A 16,152-nucleotide genomic window follows, 5' to 3' on the forward strand; every position below is an offset into this window, starting at 1 on the left:
CATCCTCTGCATTGGCAGGCGGATTCTTCACCACTGACCACTGGGGAAATCCCAAACGTTCATTTTTTTTTAAGTTACTTTCTCCACCAAATGCTTAGGACATTATTTTCTTTTTAAGTATTAGTAGCTCTACTTCCATAGAATCATTCGGGAGGGGGCAGCATTTCTTTTCATCCTTCACAGGGTCAGAGTAGTTATTAAGGGAGGAAGAATGGCCCCAAGTTTAGACTTTTGACATCATCTGCAAATGAAGGGTGACATAGAATCATGTAGATACATTCACAGGATTTTAACTAGTACTGTTGTTGTTTAGTTGCTAAGTCATGGCCAACTCTTGTGACCCCGTGGACTGAAGCCCACCAGGCTTCTCTGCCATGGGATTTCCCAGACAAGAATACTGAAGTGGGTTGCCATTCCCTTCACCAGGAGATCTTCCCAACCCAGGGATTGAACCTATGTCTCCTGCATTGGCAGGCGGATTCTTTACCGCTTAGCCACCAGGGAGGCTGTTAGCTAGTCTATGTAAAGATAAATCACATTTTTTATAAGAATTTCTGGGTGTTTGTACAAAAGGCCTCAAAAAACCAGAAGCTTCCTGGGCCTCTTCTGACATGGAAGAGCCCTGTTCATTTTGCCTGCTTTTAGAGAAGTACTACTAATTAAAACTGTATTGTACATTGGATTGCTTTTTGCCAAATGCCTAAACACTTGAGCAGAAGCATGTGCTTTATATTGCAAAGCAAACAAAACTTCAGTAGTACTGACTTGGGAAAACTGACCTTTATGTTAATATGTCATGTTAGCCAAAGCCTTAAGAAACTCTGAAAACAAATGTCCCCAGGTTAATGAGTATGACGTGTACTTCTGCTTTTTCTATCATTTGCAGTTCATATAACTATCATAGATCATTTGTGTTAATTGTGGAAAGAAAAATGTGGGAAACAAAAATCATCCAAATCCTACTGCTTAGGCACTGTTAATATCTTCATGTTGATTTCCTTCCTGCCTTTTTTCTGTGAGTATATAGATGAAGTTTGTAGATGTGTGACCTGTGTACATATGTTATCCAGACTTGCTTTTTATCCTTTTTTCCTACTTAAAATGTTGTGCCTTTTTTCTCTTCCAGTTCCTATACCTGCCACTTACGTGGTAAAAGCTCTTTCTGAGTCCATTGAATGGTGGATTTTTCCTTAGCTGCTACTTGGTGCCTGCTTAGGGGTATGTAGATTGCTACAGAAATATTTCTTAATAAGAGTAGTTTTACCCAGCTGAACCACATTGTTTAGCTGAAGAGGGTTAGAATCTGAGATACTAAACCAACCAAACGGAGAAGGCAATGGCACCCTACTCCGGTACTCTTGCCTGAAAAATCCCATGGACGGAGGAGCCTGGAAGGCTGCAGTCCATGGGGTCGCTGAGGGTTGGACACAACTGAGCGACTTCACTTTCACTTTCTACTTTCATGCATTGGAGAAGGAAATGGCAACCCACTCCAGTGTTCTTGCCTGGAGAATCCCAGGGACGGGGGAGCCTGGTGGGCTGCCGTCTGTGGGGTCGCACAGAGTCGGATATGACTGAAGTGACTTAGCAGGAGCAGTAAACCAATCAAAACACTTTGACTTAACAATCCTGAGTGCAGATGGCCGCTGCATGTTTTTATTTTAAACTTCTCCTACAGTTCTACTTTTACAGTCTTCTACAGTCTTATGAAATACTTGTGGTCTGTTACTGTGCCTGTGTATTTTCTAATTAGTACAGACATGCTAGATTTGGCTACATACTGTGGGTTCACAGCAAGGAATATGATAGGCCGTTGATAAGAATAATAGAGTTAATCTGTATCCGATACAGGCCACAGCATTTGATAATGAGAAGTAAAGAGAAAAGGTGTCTTAAATCATGTACACTTCTTTTCTCTTGCTTTTGATCACTAGAACTGTGTTTAATCGTTTCATGAATTGCTTGTACATTCATGTGTGTGTGTGTGTGTGTGTGTATGTGTGTGTTTGAGTCACTTAGTCATGTCCGACTCTTTGTGACCCCATGGACTGTAGCCCACCAGGCTTCTCTGTCCATGGAGTTCTTCAGGCAAGAATCCTGGAGTGGGTTGCCATGTCCTTCTCCAGGGGATCTTTCTGACCCAGGGATCAAACCTGGGCCTCCTGCATTGCTGGCAGATTCCTTACTGTCTGAGCCATGAGGGGAGCCCAGTATATATACCCCTATGTGTGCACATGTGCATATGGGCTTGCGTTGAGCATCTAGGTTTGGGCAGAAGTTACTGTTAGTATCCATAGTATCTTGGCAGATCAGCTGGTCTCAACTGAAGGTTTACTGTGTTTGTCTTCTCTGGGGTACCTGTAGTCTGAATATGCAGCCTGCTGGCTCATCTCAATTTTTAAGTTGCTGTCCAACTTGGTCTGAAGCCTTTGGAAACACACTTTATTTCTGCCATGGATGGGTTCGTTGGCAGTGAGAGACCAGTAAACTTATTCTCTCATAGACATTTAATGACGTTCAAACATTAGTGATGCCATTTAAGAGCAGTTTTGAAAAAGTCTCTCTGCTAAAGACCCTGGCTACAAGTTAGAATACTGTTAGACCATCAAAATGTTAAGCAAATAAATCTTGAGTTTGCTATTGAACATGAGATGAGGCTGTGCCTATTTTTAATTTCCTGGGGTATTCAGGAATAGCTACTACATGGCCCGCTATTTTTTTTTTTTTTTTTCTGGTGTACTTGTTGTTAGTATTGTAAATTAGATGTCCACAGTTATTTCAAGATTTCTGCAGGGAGTTATTTATAAGGGATTTTTTAAAAAAAAATCTCATTCATTCTTACGCCATCTAATCATCTCTTTGCCTTGGCTAGATCTATTCAGTGAAAAAGAAAAATCAGAATTAGATGTGGAAGGAGGCCAAAAGCAGGGGCAGAACATGGCAGTGGAAATATCAAAATCAGGGCATTTGTGAAGCACATTGTGATTGTAAAAGGAAGGAAAGCATCTTTAAAATAGATCTGTTCTGACGGTTTTATTTTTTATTTTTTTCCTTAAAAGATTTGTTGTCTATTTTTGTAGCCTTATCTAAGGCAGGGCCACTGGTCCAGGATCCATGAGGTCACCTGCCAGCCCTGCACTCCATTCTGATCAGTTTTTCTGGCCCCTTTAGTAGGAGAGAAGGAATGGAGAACAGTGAATCCAAGAGCTCAGCTGGTCCGTTTGGCCTGAGGGGACCTGTGTCTTGTTTCCCTGGGGTCCAGCCTCTCCATGCTGGAGTGCTTCCTTATCAAATGTCCTTTTGCTGGAAGCTGCATCTGTGATGTATTTTCCCAGTGCCACACTCTAGTACCTACCTTAGTGAGAAGGTAAGGATGAAGAAGGCTTATGGATCACCATAAGAAGGCTTACGATCATCGTAATATGACTATACACACATTAAGGCTTGGTTTGATGTAAGTTTGCATTCGGTAACCATTAGTTGTTGGCAGTATTTGTACTGAATTTATAACAACTCCTGATAACAACCCAGTGAATTCACATGAATGTCAATCCCATTTTACTGACGAGAACATTGAGTTTAGGAGAGTGGAGTACCTCACCTACCGAGCCATCAGTGGCTGCATCTGGGTTTGAATCCAGGTCGGAAAGATTACAAAACTTGTGCTCATAAGCACTGATTAAATTAGAGATCAGCATCGTGTATGTAATGGGTGTTTGCTGTTGGCAGTTATTTTGTAGACATTCTTATGTAATCTTTATGAAACTCAGTGATGTTGGTCCGATCTGACTCACCCAGGATCACAGAGCTTACAAGAAGTAAGATGATGTTGTGAGTTCTGTTCTTGATTCTATTTTCTGTACTGTCAAACTGATTTCAGTCCTGGAGGCAAAGGAACTATAGGATGAATTATCTATGTTTTTACCAAAATTAGGCTCTTACTTTTGAGCTGGAGTTCAGCTCTTTCTGCAGCCTCTCTACCCTTCTTGTATGATGAAGTTGGGCATAGTCAGAGGGAACCCACCACCATCCAAGAGAGTAAGCGGCTGGAATGCCCCTGCTCTGACCAGTGCTAATGGAAGAAAGGGCCAGGAGAGACACATCTGTGCATTAGCTTCCCCATCTTAGTGTAGAACAAGGGAAGTGGGTGCTCACCATGTGATTTGTAAAGTCTTAATCCCCATGACTTGAAATGTTTCCTTATCTGTAAAATTTATAAGATAATTATAAGAAAGTATGTTCAGGACACATGAGAACCATGGTATCTATTTCTATTTTTGCCAGTCGGAGTCTACTCTTGCCCTCTGAATTTTGAGGTCTTAAAAGCCAGCTTCATCTAATACATGCTTCTCTGTTAGCCTCTTTTGTAGTTCATAAAACAGATTTATTTAGCTAAGGCTTGACCATGAGGACTTGAATAAAACACCAGTAGTTTCTGCTAATTGATTTTCTTTGCGTATAAAGAGGGACTGGATTGGCTCTACTAAAATGTAGGTATTTTCTAGATCACTTACTCCTGGGTTTTTTCTGCCCCAGATTTTGTTTTTTTATGACAGAGACTTGTATGTGGGCTTAGAGACCTACTTTTTCAAGCTCGGCTATTCCAAGAACCGATGACTCCCCAATTTAGACCTTTAGAAGTACAGTGCAGTCCAGGAGAGGAAAGCAGATAGAATTGAGGTTTTGGCCAGGAGCCACTTGGAGGTGTTAAGGAAGGGTAACAGGCAGTGGACACTGGTTTGACATCATGAAGTCAGCAAGCAAGCACAGAGTGGGTTGGATTTTCCAGATCCTCTTTTCTTCCCAACTTCCATTTGTTACAGGGCTCAGCCACCTTTACCCCAACCCTCTTGCTTACTGGTACCATTGTTCAGTTGAGTTTAGTCACTCAGTCGTGTCCGACTCTTTGCGACCCCGTGAATTGCAGCATGCCAGGCCTCCCTGTTCGTCACCAGCTCCCGGGGTTCACCCACACTCATGTCCATCGAGTCCATGATGCCATCCAGCCATCTCATCCTCTGTCGTCCCCTTCTCCTCCTACCCCCAATCACTCCCAGAATCAGGGTCTTTTCCAGTGAGTCAGCTCTTCGCATGAGGTGGCCAAAGTACTGGAGTTTCAGCTTTAACATCATTCCTTCCAAAGAAATCCCAGGGCTGCTCTCCTTAAGAATGGACTGGTTAGATCTCCTTGCAGTCCAAGGGACTCTCAAGAGTCTTCTCTAACACCACAGTTCAAAAGCATCAATTCTTCGGCGCTCAGCTTTCTTCACAGTCCAACTCTCACATCCATACATGACCACAGGAAAAACCATAGCCTTGACTAGACAGACCTTTGTTGGCAAAGTAATGTCTCTGCTTTTGAATATGCTATCTAGGTTGGTCATAACTTTCCTTCCAAGGAGTAAGCATCTTTTAATTTCATGGCTGCAATCACCATCTGCAGTGATTTTGGAGCCCCCCAAAAACTGTTTCCACTGTTTCCCCGTCTATTTGCCATGAAGTGATGGGACCAGATGCCATGATCTTTGTTTTCTGAATGTTGAGCTTTAAGCCAACTTTTTCACTCTCCTCTTTCACTTTCATCAAGAGGCTTTTTAGTTTTTCACTTTCTGCCATAAGGGTGGTATCTTCTGCATATCTGAGGTTATTGATATTTCTCCCGGCAATCTTGATTCCAGCTTGTGCTTCTTCTAGCCCAGTGTTTCTCATGATGTACTCTGCATATAAGTTGAATAAGCAGGGTGACTATATACAGCCTTGACGTACATCTTTTCCTGTTTGAAACCAGTCTGTTGTTCCATGTCCAGTACTAACTGTTGCTTCCTGACCTGCATATAGGTTTCTTAAGAGGCAGGTCAGGTGGTCTGGTATTCCTATCTCTTCAGAATTTTCCACTGTTTATTGTGATCCACACAGTCAAAGGCTTTGGCATAGTCAGTAAAGATGTTTTGGCATAGTCAGAAATAGATGTTTTTCTGGAACTCTCTTGCTTTTTCCATGATCCAGCGGATGTTGGCAATTTGATCTCTGGTTCCTCTGCCTTTTCTAAAACTAGCTTGAACATCTGGAAGTTCGTGGTTCACGTATTGCTACCATCTCTTAATTTATTACTTACCTTTGATTCAGTACCATTCTGGGGAATTAGGAAAGAAGACTGCCATGTGGTAAGTCACTTCAGTCATATCCTACTCTTTGTGATCCTATGGACTATAGCCCACCAGGCTCCTCTGTTCATGGGATTCTCCAGACAAACATACTGGAGTGGGTTGCCATTCCTTCCTCCAGGGGATCTTCCTGACCCAGGGATCGAACCCACATCTCCTGCATTGGAAGGCGGATTCTTTACCCCTGAGCCACCAGGGACGCCTGGAACGGAGACTAGAGTCTCACATAAAAGGAGTATTTGGTAGCCCCTAGTAGCACAGAAGTGCTTCCCTTGTGGCTCATCTGGTAAACAATCCACCTGCAATGAGGGAGACCTGGGTTCAATCCCTGGGTCGGGAAGATCCCCTGGAAAAGGGAAAGGCTACTCACTCCAGTATTCTGGCCTGGAGAATTCCATATACTGTATAGTCCATGGGGTCACAGAGTCGGACACAGTTGAGCCCCTTTCACCTTCAGTGATATAGAAATTCAGAGAACTTAAGGAAGCTTCACTTAATCAATTCACTCTTCATTCTGAAAGGTGCCCTGAGCCTGCTAACTGTCTACGTTGTTTAGAAGGCTGCTGTATGTGTTACCACTTTTATGTGACAAACTATCCACAGACTTTGTGACTTAAAACAATGCATGGCTTCATATAGTTCCTCTACAAGGGGAACCTGGCAGTGGCTTGGCTCGGTTGTCCTGGGCCAACTTCATCTCAGTGGATATCAGCCTCAGTGGCTGAACCCTCCAAAGGCTTGGCTGGGGCTGGATGATCTATTTCCTAGCTGTCTCACTTGCACACCTGGTTACTGGGTGTTGATTGTGGGCAGGTTGTTAAATTAGCTGTTGGAATAACTGCAAAATGTAAAGAGAAGTCATTAAAAGAAAATCTAAATCATTCACGTTGCTTTGCAAGTGTCTTTACATTATCACTCCATTTCAACTGAACCCAAATTGGAAATCATGGACTCTAAATTAGAAGTGTTTATATCAAGAAAGAGCCTATAGAATCCTAAACTGGTAACATATGTCCCAAAATAGTTCTCAATCTACTTTAAAAGATGGATGAAGGAATGAACACCCTGTGTGTTAAAATAAGATACTTGACGTATGTATGAATAATTTTGTATGATTTCTTCTCTTGTGATTAACTCAGTATGTGCTAGTCTCAAAGATGTTGCAAAGAGGACTTCTAATGTTTCACAGGCTTTCGTTTACAGTTTAATTTTTACAAAAGGAAGTTTACTACATTCTGTTCTTCCAGGAGTCATCTAAATCAAGGCATTACTTTTTTGCAATATTGCATTTCATCAAGTCTAAGACGCGGATTTTTTAGAAATGCACATGCATTCAACCATCTTGCTATTTAATTAGCAGTTTATTTCCTGCCTTATTGCTTCATAAATTATGATTGTTATCTTACACTTGGTGAAGCACGGTATGTCTTATTTTTTTATTTTCTAGAAAACATGTTAAATACTTGTTAATTGCTTATTATAGTTGAGGTGGGTATATCTGCCCAGCTGTGGTTTGGCCAAGTCTGTCTAAATGTATTAATAAAGTTTTATAAAGCAATGGCTTCTTTTAAAAAGTGAAAAACTCGTATTTTATCTTCTTTGAGTGAAAGTAGTCATCACATTCTTGTGTCTCACTTTTTCATGTGTCAAATAAGAGTGGCCATAAATTAGGTCTACAAAGTCTCTGTCTGTTTGATTATCCTAAGATTCTGGATCTTTTCTAGAAGAAAACAGAACTTAATTCTTCATCTGCGTGGGTGGGGGAGAGTCAGAAGTTTTTATAATAGTAGGATGAAATCCATCAATCCTCTCCAACAAATAGTGCTCATGAGAGCATAATATCAGAGTCTGACTGTGATTTCAGGAGGGCCATGGACTCTTGGGCTTCCTGTGGCTCTAGTTGTCTCTCTGCCAATGCAGGAGATACAGGTTGAATCCCTAGGTCAGGAAGATCCCCTGGAGAAGGGCATGGCAATCCAGTCCAGTATTCATGCCTAGAGAATTGCATGGGCAGAGGAGTTGGCAGGCTACAGTCCATAGGGTTGCAAAGAGTCAGACACGGCTGAAGTGACTTAGCATGCACGCACACATGGGCCCCTGACTCAGAGCTCTTTCCCAAACATCTCAGGGTTCTTTGACTTCCAGCTAAGCAGATACTAGGATATTGCTTCTTGAGTTTAGATTTTCCTGTGTGGTGGTTTTTTCCTTTGTGACAAACAGGTAAAATAGAACTTTTTGAATTATTAGTTTATCCATTGCTAATATCCTCCACTTTAATCTGGGTAGAATCCTTACTTTTCCTTTGCCCCAACCATAGATACTGTAAATGGGGCCCTGGTACTGAGGATAAAGGACTGAATACACATATGGAGAGGGTAAAATAGCTCTCAAAATACTTTGATAAAATGAGATTTTCTTTATAACTCAAACCTATGCCAAATAGGGAAGTGTTACTAATAAAAAAAAAATCAATGTTACATGTTCTGAGTTTTCTTAGTCATGTTTGAAGATCTGTGAAATATTTTTCTACATAGAGGTACAAAGTCTTGGTAAAACCCTAAGGTATAAAGCCTGTTACAGAAATAAGATCAAAGTTGGACTTCCTGGGTGGCTCAGATGGTAAAGTGTCTGTCTACAGTGCGAGAGACCCGGGTTCAATCCCTGGGTTGGGAAGATCCCCTGCAGAACGAAATGGCAATCCACTCCAGTATATTGCCTGGAAAATCCCATGGACAGAGGAGCCTGGAAGGCCACAGTCCATGGGGTTGCAAAGAGTCGGACACGACTGAGCGACTTCACTTCACAGAAATAAGGAGAGCACCAGGTTTGACACCGAAGTGCCTCAAACAAGTTGTTTTTATTTCCTCTCCAATCTCTATTGGGACTTTCCTGGTGGCTCAGTGGTAAAGAATTTGTTTGCAGTGTAGGGGATGTGGGTCCTATCCTTGGGTTGGGAAGATCTTCTCAAGAAGGAAATGGCAAACCTCTCCAGTATTATTGCCTGGGAAATCCCATGGACAGAGGAACCTGGCAGGCTACAGTCCATAGGGTCACAAGAGTCAAACCCAACTTAGCAACTAAACCACCACCCCATCCAATCTTTATTGTTGCCTCCCTTCTACTGACTTTAGGTTTTGTTTGTTCTTCTTTTTCTCACTCTTTTACGTGGTGGGTTAGGTTGTTTATCTGAGATTTTTCTTGCTTTTTGAGGAAGGCTTGTATCACTATGAACTTCCCTCTAACAGCTGCTTTTGCTACATCTCATAGATCAAATAACTTTTTTTCTCTATCTTTATACATCTATCGTACTGGTTGTGTTGTTGTAGTAAGACTTACTTGTAGAGGATGCTTTGCCTGTAACATTTTCAAAAAGTGGACTGCATCTGTACTGAAGCAAAAATTTATTCCAATGGATCAACTTTTATGCCTTTTATGTGCTTTTAGGCCTGGCAGTAGAGTCCAGTTCTTCAGTTACTTGTTAAAAAGGCTGATTCCAAGGCTCTTTCTCTGCAAATTCTGACTGAATGTATCGAGATGGGATCAAAAATCCAGATTTTTTTTGTTTTAAGCAAGCGCCGCTGTTGAAAGTATGTATTCAAGAAAGGCTGCACAACTCTAGCTTCCACATTCAACACACTGGAAGTGATGGCTAAAGCCCTGTGTTTCTTGGAAGTGAATCATGGGCCTTTTGTTCCCCTTGTCTACCCATAAGACCTTAAGTGGGGAAGTAGCTGAAGGTGCATTGTGCAGGGAGAGAATAAAATATATCATCAGCTTTGAGTTAACACTGGGTATTGATGGCCTGTCACATCTCTTTGGGCGTACTGCTGGCTGTATTTTACTTCAAAGATGATTCCATTTATGACCAGCAGTTTTAATGTTACAGAGGGGAGACCAACAACGTGGTTTTCATCTTTGGTTGAATGAAAATCAACCAATTAAAAATAGAAACAAGTTAGGGCACTTAGTCCCCTGGTTGGGTATTGAGAGCATTTACGTCTAGTTCTTAGGAAGACATTGTGCTTAACATGCAGTACTCTGATAATTATCCTTCAGGGGTGAGAAAGTCTATTAGTGACCCGGACTTCCATAGATCTCCATGACAGTGACAGGAGGGAAAGTGCAATCTGACCAAATCGGGATCAGATGCTATTTTATTGTTATGATTAGCCTATTGGGTTTGACAGCCAGTGTTCCCTGTTGAAGGTAGGCTGCAGAGTGACAGTAATGGTGGATGAGGCTGTGTTTGGGTACTTGTTTACATGGATCTCTCATATTAATTACTGACTACATCTAGGGCTCATGTTATGTATAGTGACTCCCTACCAAAAGCAAGTTTAACAAGGTGATTACGTTACTGAAGGAAAATCTTCCCGGTATATGACTTTGAAAATAGAATCCTAGTGTCAGAAAGTGAAGAGGAACTAAAAAGCCTCTTGTTGAAAGTGAAAGAGGAGAGCGAAAAAGTTGGCTTAAAGCTCAACATTCAGAAGACGAAGATCATGGCATCTGGTCCCATCACTTCATGGGAAATAGATGGGGAAACAGTGGAAACACTGGCAGATTTTATTTTTTTGGACTCCAAAATCACTGCAGATAGTGACTGCAGCCATGAAATTAAAAGATGCTTACTCCTTGGAAGAAAGTTATGACCAACCTAGATAGCATATTGAAAAGCAGAGACATTACTTTGCCAACAAAGGTCCGTCTGGTCAAGGCTATGGTTTTTCCTGTGGTCATGCATGGATGTGAGAGTTGGACTGTGAAGAAAACTGAGCACCGAAGAATTGATGCTTTTGAACTGTGGTGTTGGAGAAGACTCTGGAGAGTCCCTTGGACTGCAAGGAGATCTAACCAGTCCATTCTGAAGATCAGTCCTGGGTGTTCATTGGAAGGACTGATGCTAAAGCTGAAACTCCAATACTTTGGCCACCTCATGCAAAGAGCTGACTCATTGGAAAAGACCCTGATGCTGGGAGGGATTGGGGGCAGGAGGAGAAGGGGACGACAGAGGATGAGATGGCTGGATGGCATCACTGACTCGATGGACATGAGTTTGAGTAAAGTCCTGGAGTTGGTGATTGACAGGGAGGCCTGGCGTGCTGCGATTCATGGGGTTGCAAAGAGTCAGACATGACTGAGCGACTGAACTGAACTGAATGTTTTTGATGGTGTACTTTGTGCCTTGTGCAAAATTCTAGAAACACCATGGTGAGATGGAGAGACAAAACTGATGAAGAGACCAACACTGATGCATTTACTTCCATAAATATGTAATTACCAAATACTATATGCACAAGAAAGGAGAGGAAGCACTAAGATTCTGTGAGAGGGTATGACCTGGATATCTAACTAAATATGTTGATTATCTATTGCTGTGTAAGTTACACTCCCCTCCCCCCGTCAAATTACCCTAAAACTTAGCAATGTAAAACAACAAATATTTAATCTCAGGGTCTCAATTCTGAGTGTCAAAAATCTGGAAGTGGTGTAGCTGGGTGGATTTACTTCATATATTCTGAAAAGGATAAAGTCAGATGCCTGGGGCTACCATGATCTGAAAGTTCGACTGGGGCTAAAGAATGTACTTTGAAGATCATTATGTATCCCTCGGCAGAAGGCTTCAGTTCTCAAATGCTTACCTGATGACAGCTGCCTTCCCTAAACAGTCCAATAGGAGACAGAGAGTGTGTACAAATGACCAAGATGGAAGTGGTGTGGGAGTGAAAGACGATCACTTTTCCTAACTATTTGTCACATAGACCAACCCTGGTACCTGTGAGTGGAGAGTATGTAATAGTCTGAATACCAAGAAATGGACATCATTAAAGGTTATCTTTGAGGTCACCAACTCACTGAACGTGGGGAGTTGTTGCAGATCTTTTATGAGAAAGTGCTATGTAAGTGAGACACAAAAGTTGAGTAGGTAGAATGAGGGTGATTTGGTGGAAAGCCTTTACCGGCTGGTCCCAGCTTGGTATGTTTTGAAACAGTGAATGATTGCTAGTGAAGACAGCACAGAAAGAGACAGAAATCATGTGCTGAGAGAGAATGCTGGAGAGGTTGGCAGAGACAAGACCAAGCATGCCCTTTTAGGTCAAATTGAAGATTTTCTTCTTTGGAGACTTAAGTTGGTAAATGACATGATCAGATTTACTTAAAAAAAAAATGTTTTTTAAGTCTCTCTTATGTACCTGCCTGGGTTATCCAGGCTGATTGGTGAGGTTCTGGCTTCTAGAATGGGGTGGATGGAGGTGACATTTGCTAATAGAGTGAATCCTGGAAAAAGGACCAGGTGTATGGACTACATGATGGGCCTGACCCTGAACTTACACACATCATTACATGTACTAAGGAAGTGTGTCAGATGGTTAGGGTACAGGGATGAACAGGAAGGTCTTTACCAACAAAAATGTAATTCCACATTTATCCACAAAAGCACACTGCATTTTAAGAACCATCTGACAGGTTTGGGATTTTTTTGTTCTAATTTATGTGTAAGTAGCTAAAATCTGGTAAGTATGACAGGGATTTCTTGGCATTTCTCTGTTGATTATCATCCTTGTCTTTTAAAGCATGTTGTTGAAATCTTTTAAAGAAAGAAAGAAAGTGAAGTCACTCAGTCACGTCCGACTCTTTGCGACCCCACGGACTGTAGCGTACCACGCTCCTCCATCCATGGGATTTTCCAGGCAACAGTATAGGAGTGGGGTGCCATTTCCTTCTCCAGGGGGTATTCAGACCCAGGGATCAAAGATCCCGGGTCTCCTGCATTGCAGGAAGACACTTTACCATCTGAGCTACTAGGGAAGTCCCATCTAGGGAAATCTTTTAAATCCCAACTTAATTTGTTTCTTGAAGTGTCAGAGTCTATTTGGATGTATCAGTTCAGATCTCCGTTTCTGTTTCCCACTGCCTCTAAAATAAATTCCTTATCATTCTCTCGCACTATTTCTCTAACACACATACATACACTCCTACTTGTCAAGAAATTAAGTATTACATGTCATAAAATTGTAACATTTAAGTCTGAGGAGACAAACAGATGATCATTCTTAAGTTCAAGCCAAGGAATATGGTAATTGAATACCTACTTTGTTGTATGTGTGTGTTTTTTGGGGCCTCGCTGCATGTGGGATCTTGGTTCCCTGACCAAGGGTTGAATCCATGCCCCCCTGCAGTGGAAGCATGGGGTCCTAACCATAGGACCACCAGGGAAGTCCCTGAACAGTTACTTTGTGAACAGGCTCTGTGTCAAAAGCTTTCGTGTTTTTAAAAATGGCATCTCGTATTACCTATCCAAGATCTAGCCTGTATTATGCACTGTTCTAGGCATATGTTACTTGCCATGCAGTGGACTTAAGAGCTCTCATCTCCTGTCCACTCCCCTGGAGAAAAGCAGAGGAATATAGCCATATGCCTGTATGCAACTTACACTCCCAGCACGGGGGCGTGGCATGAGCACATGGATGGCACAGCAGTTAACAGACAAGATTGGGCCCATAGGTGTTGCCCCATAGCTATACTCAGAAAGGGTGAAATCCCTAAAATATAGAATAATATCCATGGCATTAGGAATTTTTGTTTTGCTTGGTTCATTGCTGATTACCAGCCTCTGGGCACACTTGTTGCAAGAATGAATGAACAAATCATCATCTTTCTTAAATTTACTATTTCAAAATCATTTAAATATGGAGAAAAGTTGCAGAAATAGTAGGAAGTTTTGCCATAACCAGCTTCCCCTAATGTTAACCTCTTACGTAACCATGTATGATGATCGAAACTGAGAAATTAACATTGACACAATACTGTTAACTAAGGACTCTTTGGATTTCACTGTTTTTTTCCCTACTAAAATCTTTTTCTGTTTCAGGGTCCAGTCTAGGGTACCATATTATATTTAGACGTCTTGTACTCTCCAATTGGGGGGAGCTCCTCCTCAACCAATCCTAGTCTTTCACGCCTCAACGTTTTTTGAAATAAACTGTAATAAGTTATTCTGTAAATTGTCCTTCAGCTTAGATTTGTGTGATGACGGAAACCCGGCAAAGACTTTGTACTGAAAAAGACATCCTAAGGAACTGGTGCTTTGGGTGGACTTGATGGAGGAGTGAGACTTGGATGGAGAGAAAAGTGGAGTTTTCAGGCCAGCAAAAACTCCGTGGCCACATCTGTAACTGGGAGCACTTCGGTGCTGTCTCGGTTCCTCTCTGCATGTGCCAGTGATGGGCAGCCTGCGCTGGCTGATCGAGAGCTGTCATCACGCCTTGTCTAGCTGCCGTGCTGCTTTGCATCTTGCCTTTTTCTCATCAGCAAGAAGGTCTTCTGATTCCGGCTCAACTCTAGCTTCCAGATGCTGCTGGCTGCGATACTGGATCTGGGCTTTGGTTCCCTGGACAACAGAGCTGATGGGTTTTTGCTTTTTATCAGACTTTATGCTCTTCTGCAGTCTGGTGACACAGGGCCTTCTATTTATTTTTACTATGACTCTTATATTGGTTCAGACTCAGCAAGCACTGTGCCAAGCTCTAAGCCAACTTTTCTCATTGGGGAGCAATATCACCTGTAAGGGAAAAAACACTGGGTTTTTGGGAAGTGAAAAAAAAAATATTCTTCTTGTGTATAAGTACACAATACTGAAACAGCCATACGAGATATCTGTGGTATTAAAATTTCATTGAAGGGGGCGGGTGTTGATTAGGGGAAAAGAAATCTTAAAAAACTTACTGATAGGGTCAGTGACGGAGAAAAAAGGTTGAGATATGTTGATTTAGGCCAGACGACTTGCTTATGTCATCTCATTTTAATTCTCAACATTATCTCAAGGGACATATTCTTATTATTCCCATTAAAAAATACAAATGGGGAAATTGTGAATTAGCAGAATTGAGTACCTTCCTCAAGGTCACAGAGCCATTGGGGGTATCCGTTCAGGACAGGTAGGCTGCAAGGTAAAGGTCTAAACAGTGATCATCATTGTCAATTTGTAGCCTTATTCATGAAAACCAGTAAAAAAGAAAGTCAATAGAATTAAACCATAACATATCATAAAACCAAGGAAAAGTTTTCTAGGCTTACTCAGTAATTAGAATTTCCTGTTATATTATTATCCCATGATTAAGGTTAATAATTGTGGGTCAGTTCTGCATACATTTACAGTGTTGATATAAGGAGTCTAGTCAGCTACAGTAATATAATTGCATGAAGGCAGGTTTTTTTGTCTGTCCACTGTTGTATCTCCAATGCTGAGAACAATGCAACACATACTAAGTGCTCAAAAAATATGTGTTCAATAAATAAAAACAAAAGGTTATTGTATTTTAAGAAAAAAAATTCAAAGCCGAACTCAGTTACATCTGTTTGATGTTAACGCCGTGATGTTTCCTCTTAAAAAAATAAATAGCAACCACCAAAATGTATGAGAAGACACATACCTACCACAGTGAAAATAAGTTCTGGGTGGCCATTTGAGTTTGATGTAGCAACTGCCTCCAGCTACTCAAACTCCAAACATATGACTTAATATTGTTATACCATGCAGAGCTAAGAGAAATTAAATCAGACCTAATTTTTGCATCCATTTTGAGGGGTTAAAAAAAACACAACCAATATTATTGTTTGAGATAGAATATTGATAATACAATTGGCTGAAATATACAGTGTCATCTTTTCTTTTTCAACTGAGTGTCAAGACCAGCTATTTCTGTTTTGGGGTAGGGACTAAACCTACCTGAGATGTATTATAGTCATGGACAGATGAACACAAACCCCGAGTTGTATGGGATGTAATTTCTTCCCCTTGAGAAACTTTACATTTACCATCTGTGAATAGGAAACATAAATTAGGTTAGTACACACAATGCATCTCATAAACCTTACCAAGGGGGAGCACGAGCCTCTCCTTGAGATACTGCGAAGGTTCAGGAGTGACTATAGAATTAAGTTGGATTTGCCAAACTATCCCTTCCAGACAAATGCAAATTTCAGT

General features: G+C 41.4%; 1 protein-coding gene across 15 annotated transcripts in view; it reads left to right on the plus strand.

Annotated features, from left to right (window-relative positions):
• The window catches only part of MAGI1 (membrane associated guanylate kinase, WW and PDZ domain containing 1), a 649,715-nt gene that overhangs the window by 449,941 nt on the left and 183,622 nt on the right, over positions 1–16,152 (plus strand). The gene's annotated exons all lie outside the window — the stretch shown is intronic.

The sequence above is a fragment of the Capra hircus genome, chromosome 22 (genome assembly GCF_001704415.2).
Source record: "Capra hircus breed San Clemente chromosome 22, ASM170441v1, whole genome shotgun sequence".
Taxonomy (NCBI): domain Eukaryota; kingdom Metazoa; phylum Chordata; class Mammalia; order Artiodactyla; family Bovidae; genus Capra; species Capra hircus.